The sequence below is a fragment of the Melozone crissalis genome, unplaced genomic scaffold (genome assembly GCF_028551555.1).
Source record: "Melozone crissalis strain CALT ecotype California unplaced genomic scaffold, PUWL_Pcris_2 ptg000019l_1, whole genome shotgun sequence".
Lineage (NCBI taxonomy): Eukaryota > Metazoa > Chordata > Aves > Passeriformes > Passerellidae > Melozone > Melozone crissalis.
This window is the reverse complement of record NW_026535797.1, coordinates 3,623,533-3,645,692: the sequence shown is the minus strand read 5'-3', so window position 1 is coordinate 3,645,692 and position 22,160 is coordinate 3,623,533. Positions and strand designations below refer to the sequence as shown.

General features: G+C 58.6%; 5 pseudogenes; all 5 read left to right on the top strand.

Annotated features, from left to right (window-relative positions):
- The first annotated feature begins 1,709 nt into the window (after window positions 1-1,709).
- On the top strand, window positions 1,710-3,283 carry LOC128937504 (PHD finger protein 7-like; annotated as a pseudogene).
- Window positions 3,284-6,232: 2,949 nt separating this feature from the next.
- On the top strand, window positions 6,233-7,806 carry LOC128937503 (PHD finger protein 7-like; annotated as a pseudogene).
- A 2,953-nt stretch (window positions 7,807-10,759) lies between these two features.
- LOC128937502 (PHD finger protein 7-like) lies at window positions 10,760-12,333 on the top strand (annotated as a pseudogene).
- A 2,949-nt stretch (window positions 12,334-15,282) lies between these two features.
- On the top strand, window positions 15,283-16,856 carry LOC128937501 (PHD finger protein 7-like; annotated as a pseudogene).
- Window positions 16,857-18,989: 2,133 nt separating this feature from the next.
- On the top strand, window positions 18,990-21,375 carry LOC128937500 (PHD finger protein 7-like; annotated as a pseudogene).
- The last annotated feature ends 785 nt before the right edge of the window (window positions 21,376-22,160 follow it).

Here is a 22,160-nt window from a genome sequence, read left to right as displayed (position 1 = left end):
TGTCCTCTCCTCCGAGCCCTCTACCCACTGCTTGATTTGTACCTCGACCCTGCCTACACTTTCCCCTTTATAAACCCCCTGCCATCCCGCTTCGGCCCACCAGCTCACCCCTGACACCAGCTCGCTTCAACTGCACTTGTAGTCCTGATTCCCTCCCTCCTTGGACCCTCGGGCTTCCCCCAAATAAACCCAGTTGCATTTGCCCCAGTGCCTCGGGTCCTCCTTCGCCCTGGTCCCGCCATCCATATCCATCCGCGACTGTGCTCACGGTGGACGGCGAGGAGCCGCTCCTCCAGCACCCACCAAGGAGTGACCTGCCCGCACCCACACAGGAGTTCCCTTGCCGGGGGAACCATCCCGCACCCAGCAGACTTGGTGTCAGCTCTGGCCTCTCCCTGCCATCCGGGGATCTGCTGTCCCACCTGTGTCCCCTGCCAGCAGATGTTGCCACCAGCCTGCTCCCTGGAGAGCTGGGGCTCAGCAGCACGACAGGCCGCACCACCCCTGCTCAACCATGCCTCCCACAGCCCTGGCTCACCCACATTCATTTGGTCACAAATACAAAATTTACTCCCAGCAGAAGTTAATCCCATCCCTTCCAAAGAAGCCACTACTGCAACATCACCACTTGGGATGGGCACGGCACCACCATCGCCCATCACCACACATCAGTGCTGCCCATGTCACAGTGGCCCAGTGACATCATCACCCTGGCCTAAGCCACAAATAACGCCTGCACATCAACACCACCCTCAGAGTCGAGGAGAGGTCGTGGAGAAGGAGCTTGCCTGAGGCTGCTCAGGCACCAGGGTAAGTCAGAGGCTTCTGCTGCCTCTGACACAGCTCACACACATCTCTCCCCTGACTTAGGAGTAGTGCAGCGTGTGAAGAGGAGAAATGCCAGCAGGCCAGCGCAAGAGACGCTCCGGCCGCTCACCATCAACCTCCTCAGGATCCAAGAGGGCACGGCCAGAAACTCTCCCCAAGGAAAAAGGTAAGAGCAGAAGCCTCCCTCCCCACAGCTCCCTGGCACTGGCACAGGGCATTGCAAGGAAGTCAGTGAGGAGCCAAGAACCAGGCCAGGCCCAGGCAGGAGCTCCCACACTGGGCTGAGCTCTGGGCACTTGCTGGGGCAGCCACGCCTGACCTGCTCTGCCCTTCAGCCAGCAGAGCAAAGACTCTGCAGGGCCCTGGGGCTGATCCTGCATGGACACTTGCCCAGCCCCACAGACCTGCTCATGCCCGGGGCACTTGCTCTGTCTCTGCAGCCTGCATGCTGTGCCACCACACCCAGGACAACGAACTCTGTGGGGACAAGAGAATGAAGTTCAAGCTCTGTGTCCACACCTACTGCCAGGTGAATTCTCTTGAGACTCCCTCCAGCTTTCAGCCCACAAGGGCCCTGCCTCCCTGACCTAACAAGCTCTCGGCCTTCCCTGCCTTGCAGATCCTCGCCACTGGGCTTTACCCACGCGAGGACACTGGACACTTTCTCGCTGGGGACACCAGGCGCATCATCAGGGCAGCAGCCAAGAAGGTGGGCATGACCTGGCAGGAGGAGCAGGCAGCTTTGCACCAGGAGAGGCTTGGCCACCTCCTCCTGCTCCCCAGCAAAGAAGCCCCAGGCCTGACTCTTGCAGGGGCCTCGTGCGCACGTGGCTCTGGGGACTCTGACCTGGCTCTGCCCACATCCCACTCACTGTCTGGAGATGCAAACAGACCAAAAAGCTCCAGTCCTGACATTCATGGGGCTGCTGTGCTCTTTCCAGACCTGTTTCATCTGCTGCAAGATGGGGGCCACCATCACCTGCTGCCAGACGGGCTGCGACCGCACCTTCCACCTGCCCTGTGCCCCAGACGGACAATGTGTCACCCAGTACTTCGGGGCCTACAGGTAAGGGCTGCCCACCCTCACCCTCAGAACCCCTGCATTTCTCTCCAAGCCCTTTACATTTGATTGAAAGCAAAAGGCGGGAACCCATGGTTGCCAGCAACATGCCACACACAGGGACAGAACCCACACAGGGGCTGGGGCTCCCTCACACCTCCTGAACCCACACTGCCAGCACAGCCCAAGGGCTCTGCACTTCACCCTTCCCTCACCCATCTCCTCCATCTTCCTCACAGGTCCTTCTGCTGGGAGCACCGCCCACAGCAGGCACTGCGGCCACGTTCAAGCCAGGACAACACCTGCACCATCTGCCTGGACACGGTGGAAGACAACATCTCCTACATAACCATGGCGTGTCCCGCGTGCCAAGACGCCCGCTTCCACCGGCACTGCATCCAGAGACTGGCTCTGCACGCTGGCATTGACTTCCGATGCCCGCGTTGCCTCAAACAAGAGCCGTTCATGACGGAAATGCTCACCATGGGGATCCGACTCTCTAAGAGGTTGGCTTTTCTCCTCCCAGCTCACAAGGCACCAGGCACAAGCACAGTGCCCGCCTAGGGACTGCCCTGCCGGGCCTGCCCACCCTCTGGCCTGTCCCTCTTGCCCTCAGCTCCAACCAGTCCCTGCAAATGGGACAGGCAAAGGAGCAGTGACTGCGGCCACCTGCCTGATGTGGGCTCAGCTCTTTCCCTCCCTTCTCTGGCAGACCCCCATCATGGCAGAGTGACCCAGAGGTCGGACCCTCAGATCAGAGGCACGGCCGCTGCGATGCCACAACGTGCCTTTGTCCAGGAGGCAGGGAGCACTCGCAGGCACACGGGTAAGCTGCCAAAGCAGCAATGCAGCGATCTGAGGGGGATCTGGCTCCCCACAAGCACAGGGATGTAGAATTACGCACAAGGGCTCTGCCAGGCACTCCCTGCCCTGACACTTTCTCCTCACCACCTCCTTGCTCCTCCAGACCCTGGCAACTGCGCCTCTGCAGCTCCTGTGCTGCTGAGGGCATCCACCGACTCTGCTCCTCTTTGGGGAACAGCACCTGCTCCTGGGAGTGCAGCACCTGTGCTGCCACCAACACTGGTAGGCAACAAAGCTTTCAGCACTATGCAATCCACACAGGGACTACAACGGGCCTAGCACCAGGGCCTTTGTCACACGGCTTGGCTCCTGGAAAGGGCGGGATACCACAGCGGCCTCTCCTGCCTGCAGCCTGGGGACTGTCCTTACAACCTTGCTGCTGCCCCTCTTTGCAGGTTCCACTGGCAAATCAGACCTTGTGGGCCCCAAAACCTCAAGCACAGAACTGCTGACTCTGTCCCAGGACACGGTGCTCACCAAGAGCAGCTGCTCCATCAGCCCTCAGCAGGCCTTAAAGCAGTGCCACACTGAGGAAGAAATACAGTCAGGGGCAACGCACAGCCCTCCTGCAGAAGCCTGCAGGATCCAGGATGGGCCAGCCCACAGTGCTGACACCTGCACACCCAGCACTCCCAACCAGGCAGCACCACAGCTCTACCAGGGCAAGTGCCTGGCCAAGACCACCGGCTCTTCCTCTTGCCCTCGGTGTGCCTTCAAACGTGGCTATCCGAAGAAAGACAGTGCCTCAGTGGTGTCATACGGCCCACCAGCAAAACGCCGCAGGATTGACACTGGGCCAGCCCAGAGTGCTGACACCTGCACACCCAGCACTTCCAGCCAGGTAGCATCACAGCTCTCCCAGGGCAAGTGCCTGGCCAAGACCACCAGCTCTTCCTCTTGCCCTCGGTGTGCCTTCAAACGTGGCTATCCAAAGAAAGACAGTGCCTCAGTGGTGTCATACGGCCCACCAGCAAAACGCCGCAGGATTGACACTGGGCCAGCCCAGAGTGCTGATGAAAGCAGCCCCAGCACTTCCACACAGGCAGCGCTGGGGCTGTCTGAGGGCACTTTGGCTGCCAACAGTCCAGCACCACGGCCACAACGTCCATACAGGCCTCCATGGATCTTCCACGGATCCACGATGGACATCCGCTCCCAGCCTGGGCCGATTCGCATGAGACACGTCTGGCAGCAACAACGGCGGGCAAAAAAACCCTACAGCCGGCCACAATTACACAGCAGCACCAAATGTCAGCCTGCCCACACCCCCATCACCCTCACCCATCAAAGACACATAATCAAATAATATAAATAGATAAAGAAAGAAAGATAGATAGATAGTTTAGATAGATAGATAGATAGATAGATAGATAGATAGATAGATAGACAGATAGGTCCATACATACATACATCCATACATTGATACATAAATACATAGACGGATAGACATACACAAAAAATAAAGTTTTTTTACACTATGAGAACGCATATGTATTTCCCAGTAATTTTCTTCAAACTTCCTTCAAGCTTCTCTCACTCTAACGAACACAGATCTACGTCCCCAGGGTTGACAGCACATTCCTGTGGGAGGAGGGGAAAGGGAAGATGGGGCAGAGGCGCCCTGGGAGGATTCTACCGTATCAACATCAATCACCTCTTGTCCACTCCCTCCCTTCTGGAATATTCCCTCTTCCTCACTCCCCCACCGGACTCTGTAAGCACACCACCCTCTCCCCACATCCTCATAGGTGCACCCACCATCACCCAACCTTGTCCTCTCCTCCGAGCCCTCTACCCACTGCTTGATTTGTACCTCGACCCTGCCTACACTTTCCCCTTTATAAACCCCCTGCCATCCCGCTTCGGCCCACCAGCTCACCCCTGACACCAGCTCGCTTCAACTGCACTTGTAGTCCTGATTCCCTCCCTCCTTGGACCCTCGGGCTTCCCCCAAATAAACCCAGTTGCATTTGCCCCAGTGCCTCGGGTCCTCCTTCGCCCTGGTCCCGCCATCCATATCCATCCGCGACTGTGCTCACGGTGGACGGCGAGGAGCCGCTCCTCCAGCACCCACCAAGGAGTGACCTGCCCGCACCCACACAGGAGTTCCCTTGCCGGGGGAACCATCCCGCACCCAGCAGACTTGGTGTCAGCTCTGGCCTCTCCCTGCCATCCGGGGATCTGCTGTCCCACCTGTGTCCCCTGCCAGCAGATGTTGCCACCAGCCTGCTCCCTGGAGAGCTGGGGCTCAGCAGCACGACAGGCCGCACCACCCCTGCTCAACCATGCCTCCCACAGCCCTGGCTCACCCACATTCATTTGGTCACAAATACAAAATTTACTCCCAGCAGAAGTTAATCCCATCCCTTCCAAAGAAGCCACTACTGCAACATCACCACTTGGGATGGGCACGGCACCACCATCGCCCATCACCACACATCAGTGCTGCCCATGTCACAGTGGCCCAGTGACATCATCACCCTGGCCTAAGCCACAAATAACGCCTGCACATCAACACCACCCTCAGAGTCGAGGAGAGGTCGTGGAGAAGGAGCTTGCCTGAGGCTGCTCAGGCACCAGGGTAAGTCAGAGGCTTCTGCTGCCTCTGACACAGCTCACACACATCTCTCCCCTGACTTAGGAGTAGTGCAGCGTGTGAAGAGGAGAAATGCCAGCAGGCCAGCGCAAGAGACGCTCCGGCCGCTCACCATCAACCTCCTCAGGATCCAAGAGGGCACGGCCAGAAACTCTCCCCAAGGAAAAAGGTAAGAGCAGAAGCCTCCCTCCCCACAGCTCCCTGGCACTGGCACAGGGCATTGCAAGGAAGTCAGTGAGGAGCCAAGAACCAGGCCAGGCCCAGGCAGGAGCTCCCACACTGGGCTGAGCTCTGGGCACTTGCTGGGGCAGCCACGCCTGACCTGCTCTGCCCTTCAGCCAGCAGAGCAAAGACTCTGCAGGGCCCTGGGGCTGATCCTGCATGGACACTTGCCCAGCCCCACAGACCTGCTCATGCCCGGGGCACTTGCTCTGTCTCTGCAGCCTGCATGCTGTGCCACCACACCCAGGACAACGAACTCTGTGGGGACAAGAGAATGAAGTTCAAGCTCTGTGTCCACACCTACTGCCAGGTGAATTCTCTTGAGACTCCCTCCAGCTTTCAGCCCACAAGGGCCCTGCCTCCCTGACCTAACAAGCTCTCGGCCTTCCCTGCCTTGCAGATCCTCGCCACTGGGCTTTACCCACGCGAGGACACTGGACACTTTCTCGTTGGGGACACCAGGCGCATCATCAGGGCAGCAGCCAAGAAGGTGGGCATGACCTGGCAGGAGGAGCAGGCAGCTTTGCACCAGGAGAGGCTTGGCCACCTCCTCCTGCTCCCCAGCAAAGAAGCCCCAGGCCTGGCTCTTGCAGGGGCCTCGTGCGCACGTGGCTCTGGGGACTCTGACCTGGCTCTGCCCACATCCCACTCACTGTCTGGAGATGCAAACAGACCAAAAAGCTCCAGTCCTGACATTCATGGGGCTGCTGTGCTCTTTCCAGACCTGTTTCATCTGCTGCAAGATGGGGGCCACCATCACCTGCTGCCAGACGGGCTGCGACCGCACCTTCCACCTGCCCTGTGCCCCAGACGGACAATGTGTCACCCAGTACTTCGGGGCCTACAGGTAAGGGCTGCCCACCCTCACCCTCAGAACCCCTGCATTTCTCTCCAAGCCCTTTACATTTGATTGAAAGCAAAAGGCGGGAACCCATGGTTGCCAGCAACATGCCACACACAGGGACAGAACCCACACAGGGGCTGGGGCTCCCTCACACCTCCTGAACCCACACTGCCAGCACAGCCCAAGGGCTCTGCACTTCACCCTTCCCTCACCCATCTCCTCCATCTTCCTCACAGGTCCTTCTGCTGGGAGCACCGCCCACAGCAGGCACTGCGGCCACGTTCAAGCCAGGACAACACCTGCACCATCTGCCTGGACACGGTGGAAGACAACATCTCCTACATAACCATGGCGTGTCCCGCGTGCCAAGACGCCCGCTTCCACCGGCACTGCATCCAGAGACTGGCTCTGCACGCTGGCATTGACTTCCGATGCCCGCGTTGCCTCAAACAAGAGCCGTTCATGACGGAAATGCTCACCATGGGGATCCGACTCTCTAAGAGGTTGGCTTTTCTCCTCCCAGCTCACAAGGCACCAGGCACAAGCACAGTGCCCGCCTAGGGACTGCCCTGCCGGGCCTGCCCACCCTCTGGCCTGTCCCTCTTGCCCTCAGCTCCAACCAGTCCCTGCAAATGGGACAGGCAAAGGAGCAGTGACTGCGGCCACCTGCCTGATGTGGGCTCAGCTCTTTCCCTCCCTTCTCTGGCAGACCCCCATCATGGCAGAGTGACCCAGAGGTCGGACCCTCAGATCAGAGGCACGGCCGCTGCGATGCCACAACGTGCCTTTGTCCAGGAGGCAGGGAGCACTCGCAGGCACACGGGTAAGCTGCCAAAGCAGCAATGCAGCGATCTGAGGGGGATCTGGCTCCCCACAAGCACAGGGATGTAGAATTACGCACAAGGGCTCTGCCAGGCACTCCCTGCCCTGACACTTTCTCCTCACCACCTCCTTGCTCCTCCAGACCCTGGCAACTGCGCCTCTGCAGCTCCTGTGCTGCTGAGGGCATCCACCGACTCTGCTCCTCTTTGGGGAACAGCACCTGCTCCTGGGAGTGCAGCACCTGTGCTGCCACCAACACTGGTAGGCAACAAAGCTTTCAGCACTATGCAATCCACACAGGGACTACAACGGGCCTAGCACCAGGGCCTTTGTCACACGGCTTGGCTCCTGGAAAGGGCGGGATACCACAGCGGCCTCTCCTGCCTGCAGCCTGGGGACTGTCCTTACAACCTTGCTGCTGCCCCTCTTTGCAGGTTCCACTGGCAAATCAGACCTTGTGGGCCCCAAAACCTCAAGCACAGAACTGCTGACTCTGTCCCAGGACACGGTGCTCACCAAGAGCAGCTGCTCCATCAGCCCTCAGCAGGCCTTAAAGCAGTGCCACACTGAGGAAGAAATACAGTCAGGGGCAACGCACAGCCCTCCTGCAGAAGCCTGCAGGATCCAGGATGGGCCAGCCCACAGTGCTGACACCTGCACACCCAGCACTCCCAACCAGGCAGCACCACAGCTCTACCAGGGCAAGTGCCTGGCCAAGACCACCGGCTCTTCCTCTTGCCCTCGGTGTGCCTTCAAACGTGGCTATCCGAAGAAAGACAGTGCCTCAGTGGTGTCATACGGCCCACCAGCAAAACGCCGCAGGATTGACACTGGGCCAGCCCAGAGTGCTGACACCTGCACACCCAGCACTTCCAGCCAGGTAGCATCACAGCTCTCCCAGGGCAAGTGCCTGGCCAAGACCACCAGCTCTTCCTCTTGCCCTCGGTGTGCCTTCAAACGTGGCTATCCAAAGAAAGACAGTGCCTCAGTGGTGTCATACGGCCCACCAGCAAAACGCCGCAGGATTGACACTGGGCCAGCCCAGAGTGCTGATGAAAGCAGCCCCAGCACTTCCACACAGGCAGCGCTGGGGCTGTCTGAGGGCACTTTGGCTGCCAACAGTCCAGCACCACGGCCACAACGTCCATACAGGCCTCCATGGATCTTCCACGGATCCACGATGGACATCCGCTCCCAGCCTGGGCCGATTCGCATGAGACACGTCTGGCAGCAACAACGGCGGGCAAAAAAACCCTACAGCCGGCCACAATTACACAGCAGCACCAAATGTCAGCCTGCCCACACCCCCATCACCCTCACCCATCAAAGACACATAATCAAATAATATAAATAGATAAAGAAAGAAAGATAGATAGATAGTTTAGATAGATAGATAGATAGATAGATAGATAGATAGATAGATAGATAGACAGATAGGTCCATACATACATACATCCATACATTGATACATAAATACATAGACGGATAGACATACACAAAAAATAAAGTTTTTTTACACTATGAGAACGCATATGTATTTCCCAGTAATTTTCTTCAAACTTCCTTCAAGCTTCTCTCACTCTAACGAACACAGATCTACGTCCCCAGGGTTGACAGCACATTCCTGTGGGAGGAGGGGAAAGGGAAGATGGGGCAGAGGCGCCCTGGGAGGATTCTACCGTATCAACATCAATCACCTCTTGTCCACTCCCTCCCTTCTGGAATATTCCCTCTTCCTCACTCCCCCACCGGACTCTGTAACCACACCACCCTCTCCCCACATCCTCATAGGTGCACCCACCATCACCCAACCTTGTCCTCTCCTCCGAGCCCTCTACCCACTGCTTGATTTGTACCTCGACCCTGCCTACACTTTCCCCTTTATAAACCCCCTGCCATCCCGCTTCGGCCCACCAGCTCACCCCTGACACCAGCTCGCTTCAACTGCACTTGTAGTCCTGATTCCCTCCCTCCTTGGACCCTCGGGCTTCCCCCAAATAAACCCAGTTGCATTTGCCCCAGTGCCTCGGGTCCTCCTTCGCCCTGGTCCCGCCATCCATATCCATCCGCGACTGTGCTCACGGTGGACGGCGAGGAGCCGCTCCTCCAGCACCCACCAAGGAGTGACCTGCCCGCACCCACACAGGAGTTCCCTTGCCGGGGGAACCATCCCGCACCCAGCAGACTTGGTGTCAGCTCTGGCCTCTCCCTGCCATCCGGGGATCTGCTGTCCCACCTGTGTCCCCTGCCAGCAGATGTTGCCACCAGCCTGCTCCCTGGAGAGCTGGGGCTCAGCAGCACGACAGGCCGCACCACCCCTGCTCAACCATGCCTCCCACAGCCCTGGCTCACCCACATTCATTTGGTCACAAATACAAAATTTACTCCCAGCAGAAGTTAATCCCATCCCTTCCAAAGAAGCCACTACTGCAACATCACCACTTGGGATGGGCACGGCACCACCATCGCCCATCACCACACATCAGTGCTGCCCATGTCACAGTGGCCCAGTGACATCATCACCCTGGCCTAAGCCACAAATAACGCCTGCACATCAACACCACCCTCAGAGTCGAGGAGAGGTCGTGGAGAAGGAGCTTGCCTGAGGCTGCTCAGGCACCAGGGTAAGTCAGAGGCTTCTGCTGCCTCTGACACAGCTCACACACATCTCTCCCCTGACTTAGGAGTAGTGCAGCGTGTGAAGAGGAGAAATGCCAGCAGGCCAGCGCAAGAGACGCTCCGGCCGCTCACCATCAACCTCCTCAGGATCCAAGAGGGCACGGCCAGAAACTCTCCCCAAGGAAAAAGGTAAGAGCAGAAGCCTCCCTCCCCACAGCTCCCTGGCACTGGCACAGGGCATTGCAAGGAAGTCAGTGAGGAGCCAAGAACCAGGCCAGGCCCAGGCAGGAGCTCCCACACTGGGCTGAGCTCTGGGCACTTGCTGGGGCAGCCACGCCTGACCTGCTCTGCCCTTCAGCCAGCAGAGCAAAGACTCTGCAGGGCCCTGGGGCTGATCCTGCATGGACACTTGCCCAGCCCCACAGACCTGCTCATGCCCGGGGCACTTGCTCTGTCTCTGCAGCCTGCATGCTGTGCCACCACACCCAGGACAACGAACTCTGTGGGGACAAGAGAATGAAGTTCAAGCTCTGTGTCCACACCTACTGCCAGGTGAATTCTCTTGAGACTCCCTCCAGCTTTCAGCCCACAAGGGCCCTGCCTCCCTGACCTAACAAGCTCTCGGCCTTCCCTGCCTTGCAGATCCTCGCCACTGGGCTTTACCCACGCGAGGACACTGGACACTTTCTCGTTGGGGACACCAGGCGCATCATCAGGGCAGCAGCCAAGAAGGTGGGCATGACCTGGCAGGAGGAGCAGGCAGCTTTGCACCAGGAGAGGCTTGGCCACCTCCTCCTGCTCCCCAGCAAAGAAGCCCCAGGCCTGGCTCTTGCAGGGGCCTCGTGCGCACGTGGCTCTGGGGACTCTGACCTGGCTCTGCCCACATCCCACTCACTGTCTGGAGATGCAAACAGACCAAAAAGCTCCAGTCCTGACATTCATGGGGCTGCTGTGCTCTTTCCAGACCTGTTTCATCTGCTGCAAGATGGGGGCCACCATCACCTGCTGCCAGACGGGCTGCGACCGCACCTTCCACCTGCCCTGTGCCCCAGACGGACAATGTGTCACCCAGTACTTCGGGGCCTACAGGTAAGGGCTGCCCACCCTCACCCTCAGAACCCCTGCATTTCTCTCCAAGCCCTTTACATTTGATTGAAAGCAAAAGGCGGGAACCCATGGTTGCCAGCAACATGCCACACACAGGGACAGAACCCACACAGGGGCTGGGGCTCCCTCACACCTCCTGAACCCACACTGCCAGCACAGCCCAAGGGCTCTGCACTTCACCCTTCCCTCACCCATCTCCTCCATCTTCCTCACAGGTCCTTCTGCTGGGAGCACCGCCCACAGCAGGCACTGCGGCCACGTTCAAGCCAGGACAACACCTGCACCATCTGCCTGGACACGGTGGAAGACAACATCTCCTACATAACCATGGCGTGTCCCGCGTGCCAAGACGCCCGCTTCCACCGGCACTGCATCCAGAGACTGGCTCTGCACGCTGGCATTGACTTCCGATGCCCGCGTTGCCTCAAACAAGAGCCGTTCATGACGGAAATGCTCACCATGGGGATCCGACTCTCTAAGAGGTTGGCTTTTCTCCTCCCAGCTCACAAGGCACCAGGCACAAGCACAGTGCCCGCCTAGGGACTGCCCTGCCGGGCCTGCCCACCCTCTGGCCTGTCCCTCTTGCCCTCAGCTCCAACCAGTCCCTGCAAATGGGACAGGCAAAGGAGCAGTGACTGCGGCCACCTGCCTGATGTGGGCTCAGCTCTTTCCCTCCCTTCTCTGGCAGACCCCCATCATGGCAGAGTGACCCAGAGGTCGGACCCTCAGATCAGAGGCACGGCCGCTGCGATGCCACAACGTGCCTTTGTCCAGGAGGCAGGGAGCACTCGCAGGCACACGGGTAAGCTGCCAAAGCAGCAATGCAGCGATCTGAGGGGGATCTGGCTCCCCACAAGCACAGGGATGTAGAATTACGCACAAGGGCTCTGCCAGGCACTCCCTGCCCTGACACTTTCTCCTCACCACCTCCTTGCTCCTCCAGACCCTGGCAACTGCGCCTCTGCAGCTCCTGTGCTGCTGAGGGCATCCACCGACTCTGCTCCTCTTTGGGGAACAGCACCTGCTCCTGGGAGTGCAGCACCTGTGCTGCCACCAACACTGGTAGGCAACAAAGCTTTCAGCACTATGCAATCCACACAGGGACTACAACGGGCCTAGCACCAGGGCCTTTGTCACACGGCTTGGCTCCTGGAAAGGGCGGGATACCACAGCGGCCTCTCCTGCCTGCAGCCTGGGGACTGTCCTTACAACCTTGCTGCTGCCCCTCTTTGCAGGTTCCACTGGCAAATCAGACCTTGTGGGCCCCAAAACCTCAAGCACAGAACTGCTGACTCTGTCCCAGGACACGGTGCTCACCAAGAGCAGCTGCTCCATCAGCCCTCAGCAGGCCTTAAAGCAGTGCCACACTGAGGAAGAAATACAGTCAGGGGCAACGCACAGCCCTCCTGCAGAAGCCTGCAGGATCCAGGATGGGCCAGCCCACAGTGCTGACACCTGCACACCCAGCACTCCCAACCAGGCAGCACCACAGCTCTACCAGGGCAAGTGCCTGGCCAAGACCACCGGCTCTTCCTCTTGCCCTCGGTGTGCCTTCAAACGTGGCTATCCGAAGAAAGACAGTGCCTCAGTGGTGTCATACGGCCCACCAGCAAAACGCCGCAGGATTGACACTGGGCCAGCCCAGAGTGCTGACACCTGCACACCCAGCACTTCCAGCCAGGTAGCATCACAGCTCTCCCAGGGCAAGTGCCTGGCCAAGACCACCAGCTCTTCCTCTTGCCCTCGGTGTGCCTTCAAACGTGGCTATCCAAAGAAAGACAGTGCCTCAGTGGTGTCATACGGCCCACCAGCAAAACGCCGCAGGATTGACACTGGGCCAGCCCAGAGTGCTGATGAAAGCAGCCCCAGCACTTCCACACAGGCAGCGCTGGGGCTGTCTGAGGGCACTTTGGCTGCCAACAGTCCAGCACCACGGCCACAACGTCCATACAGGCCTCCATGGATCTTCCACGGATCCACGATGGACATCCGCTCCCAGCCTGGGCCGATTCGCATGAGACACGTCTGGCAGCAACAACGGCGGGCAAAAAAACCCTACAGCCGGCCACAATTACACAGCAGCACCAAATGTCAGCCTGCCCACACCCCCATCACCCTCACCCATCAAAGACACATAATCAAATAATATAAATAGATAAAGAAAGAAAGATAGATAGATAGTTTAGATAGATAGATAGATAGATAGATAGATAGATAGATAGATAGACAGATAGGTCCATACATACATACATCCATACATTGATACATAAATACATAGACGGATAGACATACACAAAAAATAAAGTTTTTTTACACTATGAGAACGCATATGTATTTCCCAGTAATTTTCTTCAAACTTCCTTCAAGCTTCTCTCACTCTAACGAACACAGATCTACGTCCCCAGGGTTGACAGCACATTCCTGTGGGAGGAGGGGAAAGGGAAGATGGGGCAGAGGCGCCCTGGGAGGATTCTACCGTATCAACATCAATCACCTCTTGTCCACTCCCTCCCTTCTGGAATATTCCCTCTTCCTCACTCCCCCACCGGACTCTGTAAGCACACCACCCTCTCCCCACATCCTCATAGGTGCACCCACCATCACCCAACCTTGTCCTCTCCTCCGAGCCCTCTACCCACTGCTTGATTTGTACCTCGACCCTGCCTACACTTTCCCCTTTATAAACCCCCTGCCATCCCGCTTCGGCCCACCAGCTCACCCCTGACACCAGCTCGCTTCAACTGCACTTGTAGTCCTGATTCCCTCCCTCCTTGGACCCTCGGGCTTCCCCCAAATAAACCCAGTTGCATTTGCCCCAGTGCCTCGGGTCCTCCTTCGCCCTGGTCCCGCCATCCATATCCATCCGCGACTGTGCTCACGGTGGACGGCGAGGAGCCGCTCCTCCAGCACCCACCAAGGAGTGACCTGCCCGCACCCACACAGGAGTTCCCTTGCCGGGGGAACCATCCCGCACCCAGCAGACTTGGTGTCAGCTCTGGCCTCTCCCTGCCATCCGGGGATCTGCTGTCCCACCTGTGTCCCCTGCCAGCAGATGTTGCCACCAGCCTGCTCCCTGGAGAGCTGGGGCTCAGCAGCACGACAGGCCGCACCACCCCTGCTCAACCATGCCTCCCACAGCCCTGGCTCACCCACATTCATTTGGTCACAAATACAAAATTTACTCCCAGCAGAAGTTAATCCCATCCCTTCCAAAGAAGCCACTACTGCAACATCACCACTTGGGATGGGCACGGCACCACCATCGCCCATCACCACACATCAGTGCTGCCCATGTCACAGTGGCCCAGTGACATCATCACCCTGGCCTAAGCCACAAATAACGCCTGCACATCAACACCACCCTCAGAGTCGAGGAGAGGTCGTGGAGAAGGAGCTTGCCTGAGGCTGCTCAGGCACCAGGGTAAGTCAGAGGCTTCTGCTGCCTCTGACACAGCTCACACACATCTCTCCCCTGACTTAGGAGTAGTGCAGCGTGTGAAGAGGAGAAATGCCAGCAGGCCAGCGCAAGAGACGCTCCGGCCGCTCACCATCAACCTCCTCAGGATCCAAGAGGGCACGGCCAGAAACTCTCCCCAAGGAAAAAGGTAAGAGCAGAAGCCTCCCTCCCCACAGCTCCCTGGCACTGGCACAGGGCATTGCAAGGAAGTCAGTGAGGAGCCAAGAACCAGGCCAGGCCCAGGCAGGAGCTCCCACACTGGGCTGAGCTCTGGGCACTTGCTGGGGCAGCCACGCCTGACCTGCTCTGCCCTTCAGCCAGCAGAGCAAAGACTCTGCAGGGCCCTGGGGCTGATCCTGCATGGACACTTGCCCAGCCCCACAGACCTGCTCATGCCCGGGGCACTTGCTCTGTCTCTGCAGCCTGCATGCTGTGCCACCACACCCAGGACAACGAACTCTGTGGGGACAAGAGAATGAAGTTCAAGCTCTGTGTCCACACCTACTGCCAGGTGAATTCTCTTGAGACTCCCTCCAGCTTTCAGCCCACAAGGGCCCTGCCTCCCTGACCTAACAAGCTCTCGGCCTTCCCTGCCTTGCAGATCCTCGCCACTGGGCTTTACCCACGCGAGGACACTGGACACTTTCTCGTTGGGGACACCAGGCGCATCATCAGGGCAGCAGCCAAGAAGGTGGGCATGACCTGGCAGGAGGAGCAGGCAGCTTTGCACCAGGAGAGGCTTGGCCACCTCCTCCTGCTCCCCAGCAAAGAAGCCCCAGGCCTGGCTCTTGCAGGGGCCTCGTGCGCACGTGGCTCTGGGGACTCTGACCTGGCTCTGCCCACATTCCACTCACTGTCTGGAGATGCAAACAGACCAAAAAGCTCCAGTCCTGACATTCATGGGGCTGCTGTGCTCTTTCCAGACCTGTTTCATCTGCTGCAAGATGGGGGCCACCATCACCTGCTGCCAGACGGGCTGCGACCGCACCTTCCACCTGCCCTGTGCCCCAGACGGACAATGTGTCACCCAGTACTTCGGGGCCTACAGGTAAGGGCTGCCCACCCTCACCCTCAGAACCCCTGCATTTCTCTCCAAGCCCTTTACATTTGATTGAAAGCAAAAGGCGGGAACCCATGGTTGCCAGCAACATGCCACACACAGGGACAGAACCCACACAGGGGCTGGGGCTCCCTCACACCTCCTGAACCCACACTGCCAGCACAGCCCAAGGGCTCTGCACTTCACCCTTCCCTCACCCATCTCCTCCATCTTCCTCACAGGTCCTTCTGCTGGGAGCACCGCCCACAGCAGGCACTGCGGCCACGTTCAAGCCAGGACAACACCTGCACCATCTGCCTGGACACGGTGGAAGACAACATCTCCTACATAACCATGGCGTGTCCCGCGTGCCAAGACGCCCGCTTCCACCGGCACTGCATCCAGAGACTGGCTCTGCACGCTGGCATTGACTTCCGATGCCCGCGTTGCCTCAAACAAGAGCCGTTCATGACGGAAATGCTCACCATGGGGATCCGACTCTCTAAGAGGTTGGCTTTTCTCCTCCCAGCTCACAAGGCACCAGGCACAAGCACAGTGCCCGCCTAGGGACTGCCCTGCCGGGCCTGCCCACCCTCTGGCCTGTCCCTCTTGCCCTCAGCTCCAACCAGTCCCTGCAAATGGGACAGGCAAAGGAGCAGTGACTGCGGCCACCTGCCTGATGTGGGCTCAGCTCTTTCCCTCCCTTCTCTGGCAGACCCCCATCATGGCAGAGTGACCCAGAGGTCGGACCCTCAGATCAGAGGCACGGCCGCTGCGATGCCACAACGTGCCTTTGTCCAGGAGGCAGGGAGCACTCGCAGGCACACGGGTAAGCTGCCAAAGCAGCAATGCAGCGATCTGAGGGGGATCTGGCTCCCCACAAGCACAGGGATGTAGAATTACGCACAAGGGCTCTGCCAGGCACTCCCTGCCCTGACACTTTCTCCTCACCACCTCCTTGCTCCTCCAGACCCTGGCAACTGCGCCTCTGCAGCTCCTGTGCTGCTGAGGGCATCCACCGACTCTGCTCCTCTTTGGGGAACAGCACCTGCTCCTGGGAGTGCAGCACCTGTGCTGCCACCAACACTGGTAGGCAACAAAGCTTTCAGCACTATGCAATCCACACAGGGACTACAACGGGCCTAGCACCAGGGCCTTTGTCACACGGCTTGGCTCCTGGAAAGGGCGGGATACCACAGCGGCCTCTCCTGCCTGCAGCCTGGGGACTGTCCTTACAACCTTGCTGCTGCCCCTCTTTGCAGGTTCCACTGGCAAATCAGACCTTGTGGGCCCCAAAACCTCAAGCACAGAACTGCTGACTCTGTCCCAGGACACGGTGCTCACCAAGAGCAGCTGCTCCATCAGCCCTCAGCAGGCCTTAAAGCAGTGCCACACTGAGGAAGAAATACAGTCAGGGGCAACGCACAGCCCTCCTGCAGAAGCCTGCAGGATCCAGGATGGGCCAGCCCACAGTGCTGACACCTGCACACCCAGCACTCCCAACCAGGCAGCACCACAGCTCTACCAGGGCAAGTGCCTGGCCAAGACCACCGGCTCTTCCTCTTGCCCTCGGTGTGCCTTCAAACGTGGCTATCCGAAGAAAGACAGTGCCTCAGTGGTGTCATACGGCCCACCAGCAAAACGCCGCAGGATTGACACTGGGCCAGCCCAGAGTGCTGACACCTGCACACCCAGCACTTCCAGCCAGGTAGCATCACAGCTCTCCCAGGGCAAGTGCCTGGCCAAGACCACCAGCTCTTCCTCTTGCCCTCGGTGTGCCTTCAAACGTGGCTATCCAAAGAAAGACAGTGCCTCAGTGGTGTCATACGGCCCACCAGCAAAACGCCGCAGGATTGACACTGGGCCAGCCCAGAGTGCTGATGAAAGCAGCCCCAGCACTTCCACACAGGCAGCGCTGGGGCTGTCTGAGGGCACTTTGGCTGCCAACAGTCCAGCACCACGGCCACAACGTCCATACAGGCCTCCATGGATCTTCCACGGATCCACGATGGACATCCGCTCCCAGCCTGGGCCGATTCGCATGAGACACGTCTGGCAGCAACAACGGCGGGCAAAAAAACCCTACAGCCGGCCACAATTACACAGCAGCACCAAATGTCAGCCTGCCCACACCCCCATCACCCTCACCCATCAAAGACACATAATCAAATAATATAAATAGATAAAGAAAGAAAGATAGATAGATAGTTTAGATAGATAGATAGATAGATAGATAGATAGATAGATAGACAGATAGGTCCATACATACATACATCCATACATTGATACATAAATACATAGACGGATAGACATACACAAAAAATAAAGTTTTTTTACACTATGAGAACGCATATGTATTTCCCAGTAATTTTCTTCAAACTTCCTTCAAGCTTCTCTCACTCTAACGAACACAGATCTACGTCCCCAGGGTTGACAGCACATTCCTGTGGGAGGAGGGGAAAGGGAAGATGGGGCAGAGGCGCCCTGGGAGGATTCTACCGTATCAACATCAATCACCTCTTGTCCACTCCCTCCCTTCTGGAATATTCCCTCTTCCTCACTCCCCCACCGGACTCTGTAACCACACCACCCTCTCCCCACATCCTCATAGGTGCACCCACCATCACCCAACCTTGTCCTCTCCTCCGAGCCCTCTACCCACTGCTTGATTTGTACCTCGACCCTGCCTACACTTTCCCCTTTATAAACCCCCTGCCATCCCGCTTCGGCCCACCAGCTCACCCCTGACACCAGCTCGCTTCAACTGCACTTGTAGTCCTGATTCCCTCCCTCCTTGGACCCTCGGGCTTCCCCCAAATAAACCCAGTTGGATTTGCCCCAGTGCCTCGGGTCCTCCTTCGCCCTGGTCCCGCCATCCATATCCATCCGCGACTGTGCTCACGGTGGACGGCGAGGAGCCGCTCCTCCGGCACCCACCAAGGAGTGACCTGCCCGCACCCACACAGGAGTTCCCTTGCCGGGGGAACCATCCCGCACCCAGCAGACTTGGTGTCAGCTCTGGCCTCTCCCTGCCATCCGGGGATCTGCTGTCCCACCTGTGTCCCCTGCCAGCAGATGTTGCCACCAGCCTGCTCCCTGGAGAGCTGGGGCTCAGCAGCACGACAGGCCGCACCACCCCTGCTCAACCATGCCTCCCACAGCCCTGGCTCACCCACATTCATTTGGTCACAAATACAAAATTTACTCCCAGCAGAAGTTAATCCCATCCCTTCCAAAGAAGCCACTACTGCAACATCACCACTTGGGATGGGCACGGCACCACCATCGCCCATCACCACACATCAGTGCTGCCCATGTCACAGTGGCCCAGTGACATCATCACCCTGGCCTAAGCCACAAATAACGCCTGCACATCAACACCACCCTCAGAGTCGAGGAGAGGTCGTGGAGAAGGAGCTTGCCTGAGGCTGCTCAGGCACCAGGGTAAGTCAGAGGCTTCTGCTGCCTCTGACACAGCTCACACACATCTCTCCCCTGACTTAGGAGTAGTGCAGCGTGTGAAGAGGAGAAATGCCAGCAGGCCAGCGCAAGAGACGCTCCGGCCGCTCACCATCAACCTCCTCAGGATCCAAGAGGGCACGGCCAGAAACTCTCCCCAAGGAAAAAGGTAAGAGCAGAAGCCTCCCTCCCCACAGCTCCCTGGCACTGGCACAGGGCGTTGCAAGGAAGTCAGTGAGGAGCCAAGAACCAGGCCAGGCCCAGGCAGGAGCTCCCACACTGGGCTGAGCTCTGGGCACTTGCTGGGGCAGCCACGCCTGACCTGCTCTGCCCTTCAGCCAGCAGAGCAAAGACTCTGCAGGGCCCTGGGGCTGATCCTGCATGGACACTTGCCCAGCCCCACAGACCTGCTCATGCCCGGGGCACTTGCTCTGTCTCTGCAGCCTGCATGCTGTGCCACCACACCCAGGACAACGAACTCTGTGGGGACAAGAGAATGAAGTTCAAGCTCTGTGTCCACACCTACTGCCAGGTGAATTCTCTTGAGACTCCCTCCAGCTTTCAACCCACAAGGGCCCTGCCTCCCTGACCTAACAAGCTCTCGGCCTTCCCTGCCTTGCAGATCCTCGCCACTGGGCTTTACCCACGCGAGGACACTGGACACTTTCTCGCTGGGGACACCAGGCGCATCATCAGGGCAGCAGCCAAGAAGGTGGGCATGACCTGGCAGGAGGAGCAGGCAGCTTTGCACCAGGAGAGGCTTGGCCACCTCCTCCTGCTCCCCAGCAAAGAAGCCCCAGGCCTGGCTCTTGCAGGGGCCTCGTGCGCACGTGGCTCTGGGGACTCTGACCTGGCTCTGCCCACATCCCACTCACTGTCTGGAGATGCAAACAGACCAAAAAGCTCCAGTCCTGACATTCATGGGGCTGCTGTGCTCTTTCCAGACCTGTTTCATCTGCTGCAAGATGGGGGCCACCATCACCTGCTGCCAGACGGGCTGCGACCGCACCTTCCACCTGCCCTGTGCCCCAGACGGACAATGTGTCACCCAGTACTTCGGGGCCTACAGGTAAGGGCTGCCCACCCTCACCCTCAGAACCCCTGCATTTCTCTCCAAGCCCTTTACATTTGATTGAAAGCAAAAGGCGGGAACCCATGGTTGCCAGCAACATGCCACACACAGGGACAGAACCCACACAGGGGCTGGGGCTCCCTCACACCTCCTGAACCCACACTGCCAGCACAGCCCAAGGGCTCTGCACTTCACCCTTCCCTCACCCATCTCCTCCATCTTCCTCACAGGTCCTTCTGCTGGGAGCACCGCCCACAGCAGGCACTGCGGCCACGTTCAAGCCAGGACAACACCTGCACCATCTGCCTGGACACGGTGGAAGACAACATCTCCTACATAACCATGGCGTGTCCCGCGTGCCAAGACGCCCGCTTCCACCGGCACTGCATCCAGAGACTGGCTCTGCACGCTGGCATTGACTTCCGATGCCCGCGTTGCCTCAAACAAGAGCCGTTCATGACGGAAATGCTCACCATGGGGATCCGACTCTCTAAGAGGTTGGCTTTTCTCCTCCCAGCTCACAAGGCACCAGGCACAAGCACAGTGCCCGCCTAGGGACTGCCCTGCCGGGCCTGCCCACCCTCTGGCCTGTCCCTCTTGCCCTCAGCTCCAACCAGTCCCTGCAAATGGGACAGGCAAAGGAGCAGTGACTGCGGCCACCTGCCTGATGTGGGCTCAGCTCTTTCCCTCCCTTCTCTGGCAGACCCCCATCATGGCAGAGTGACCCAGAGGTCGGACCCTCAGATCAGAGGCACGGCCGCTGCGATGCCACAACGTGCCTTTGTCCAGGAGGCAGGGAGCACTCGCAGGCACACGGGTAAGCTGCCAAAGCAGCAATGCAGCGATCTGAGGGGGATCTGGCTCCCCACAAGCACAGGGATGTAGAATTACGCACAAGGGCTCTGCCAGGCACTCCCTGCCCTGACACTTTCTCCTCACCACCTCCTTGCTCCTCCAGACCCTGGCAACTGCGCCTCTGCAGCTCCTGTGCTGCTGAGGGCATCCACCGACTCTGCTCCTCTTTGGGGAACAGCACCTGCTCCTGGGAGTGCAGCACCTGTGCTGCCACCAACACTGGTAGGCAACAAAGCTTTCAGCACTATGCAATCCACACAGGGACTACAACGGGCCTAGCACCAGGGCCTTTGTCACACGGCTTGGCTCCTGGAAAGGGCGGGATACCACAGCGGCCTCTCCTGCCTGCAGCCTGGGGACTGTCCTTACAACCTTGCTGCTGCCCCTCTTTGCAGGTTCCACTGGCAAATCAGACCTTGTGGGCCCCAAAACCTCAAGCACAGAACTGCTGACTCTGTCCCAGGACACGGTGCTCACCAAGAGCAGCTGCTCCATCAGCCCTCAGCAGGCCTTAAAGCAGTGCCACACTGAGGAAGAAATACAGTCAGGGGCAACGCACAGCCCTCCTGCAGAAGCCTGCAGGATCCAGGATGGGCCAGCCCACAGTGCTGACACCTGCACACCCAGCACTCCCAACCAGGCAGCACCACAGCTCTACCAGGGCAAGTGCCTGGCCAAGACCACCGGCTCTTCCTCTTGCCCTCGGTGTGCCTTCAAACGTGGCTATCCGAAGAAAGACAGTGCCTCAGTGGTGTCATACGGCCCACCAGCAAAACGCCGCAGGATTGACACTGGGCCAGCCCAGAGTGCTGACACCTGCACACCCAGCACTTCCAGCCAGGTAGCATCACAGCTCTCCCAGGGCAAGTGCCTGGCCAAGACCACCAGCTCTTCCTCTTGCCCTCGGTGTGCCTTCAAACGTGGCTATCCAAAGAAAGACAGTGCCTCAGTGGTGTCATACGGCCCACCAGCAAAACGCCGCAGGATTGACACTGGGCCAGCCCAGAGTGCTGATGAAAGCAGCCCCAGCACTTCCACACAGGCAGCGCTGGGGCTGTCTGAGGGCACTTTGGCTGCCAACAGTCCAGCACCACGGCCACAACGTCCATACAGGCCTCCATGGATCTTCCACGGATCCACGATGGACATCCGCTCCCAGCCTGGGCCGATTCGCATGAGACACGTCTGGCAGCAACAACGGCGGGCAAAAAAACCCTACAGCCGGCCACAATTACACAGCAGCACCAAATGTCAGCCTGCCCACACCCCCATCACCCTCACCCATCAAAGACACATAATCAAATAATATAAATAGA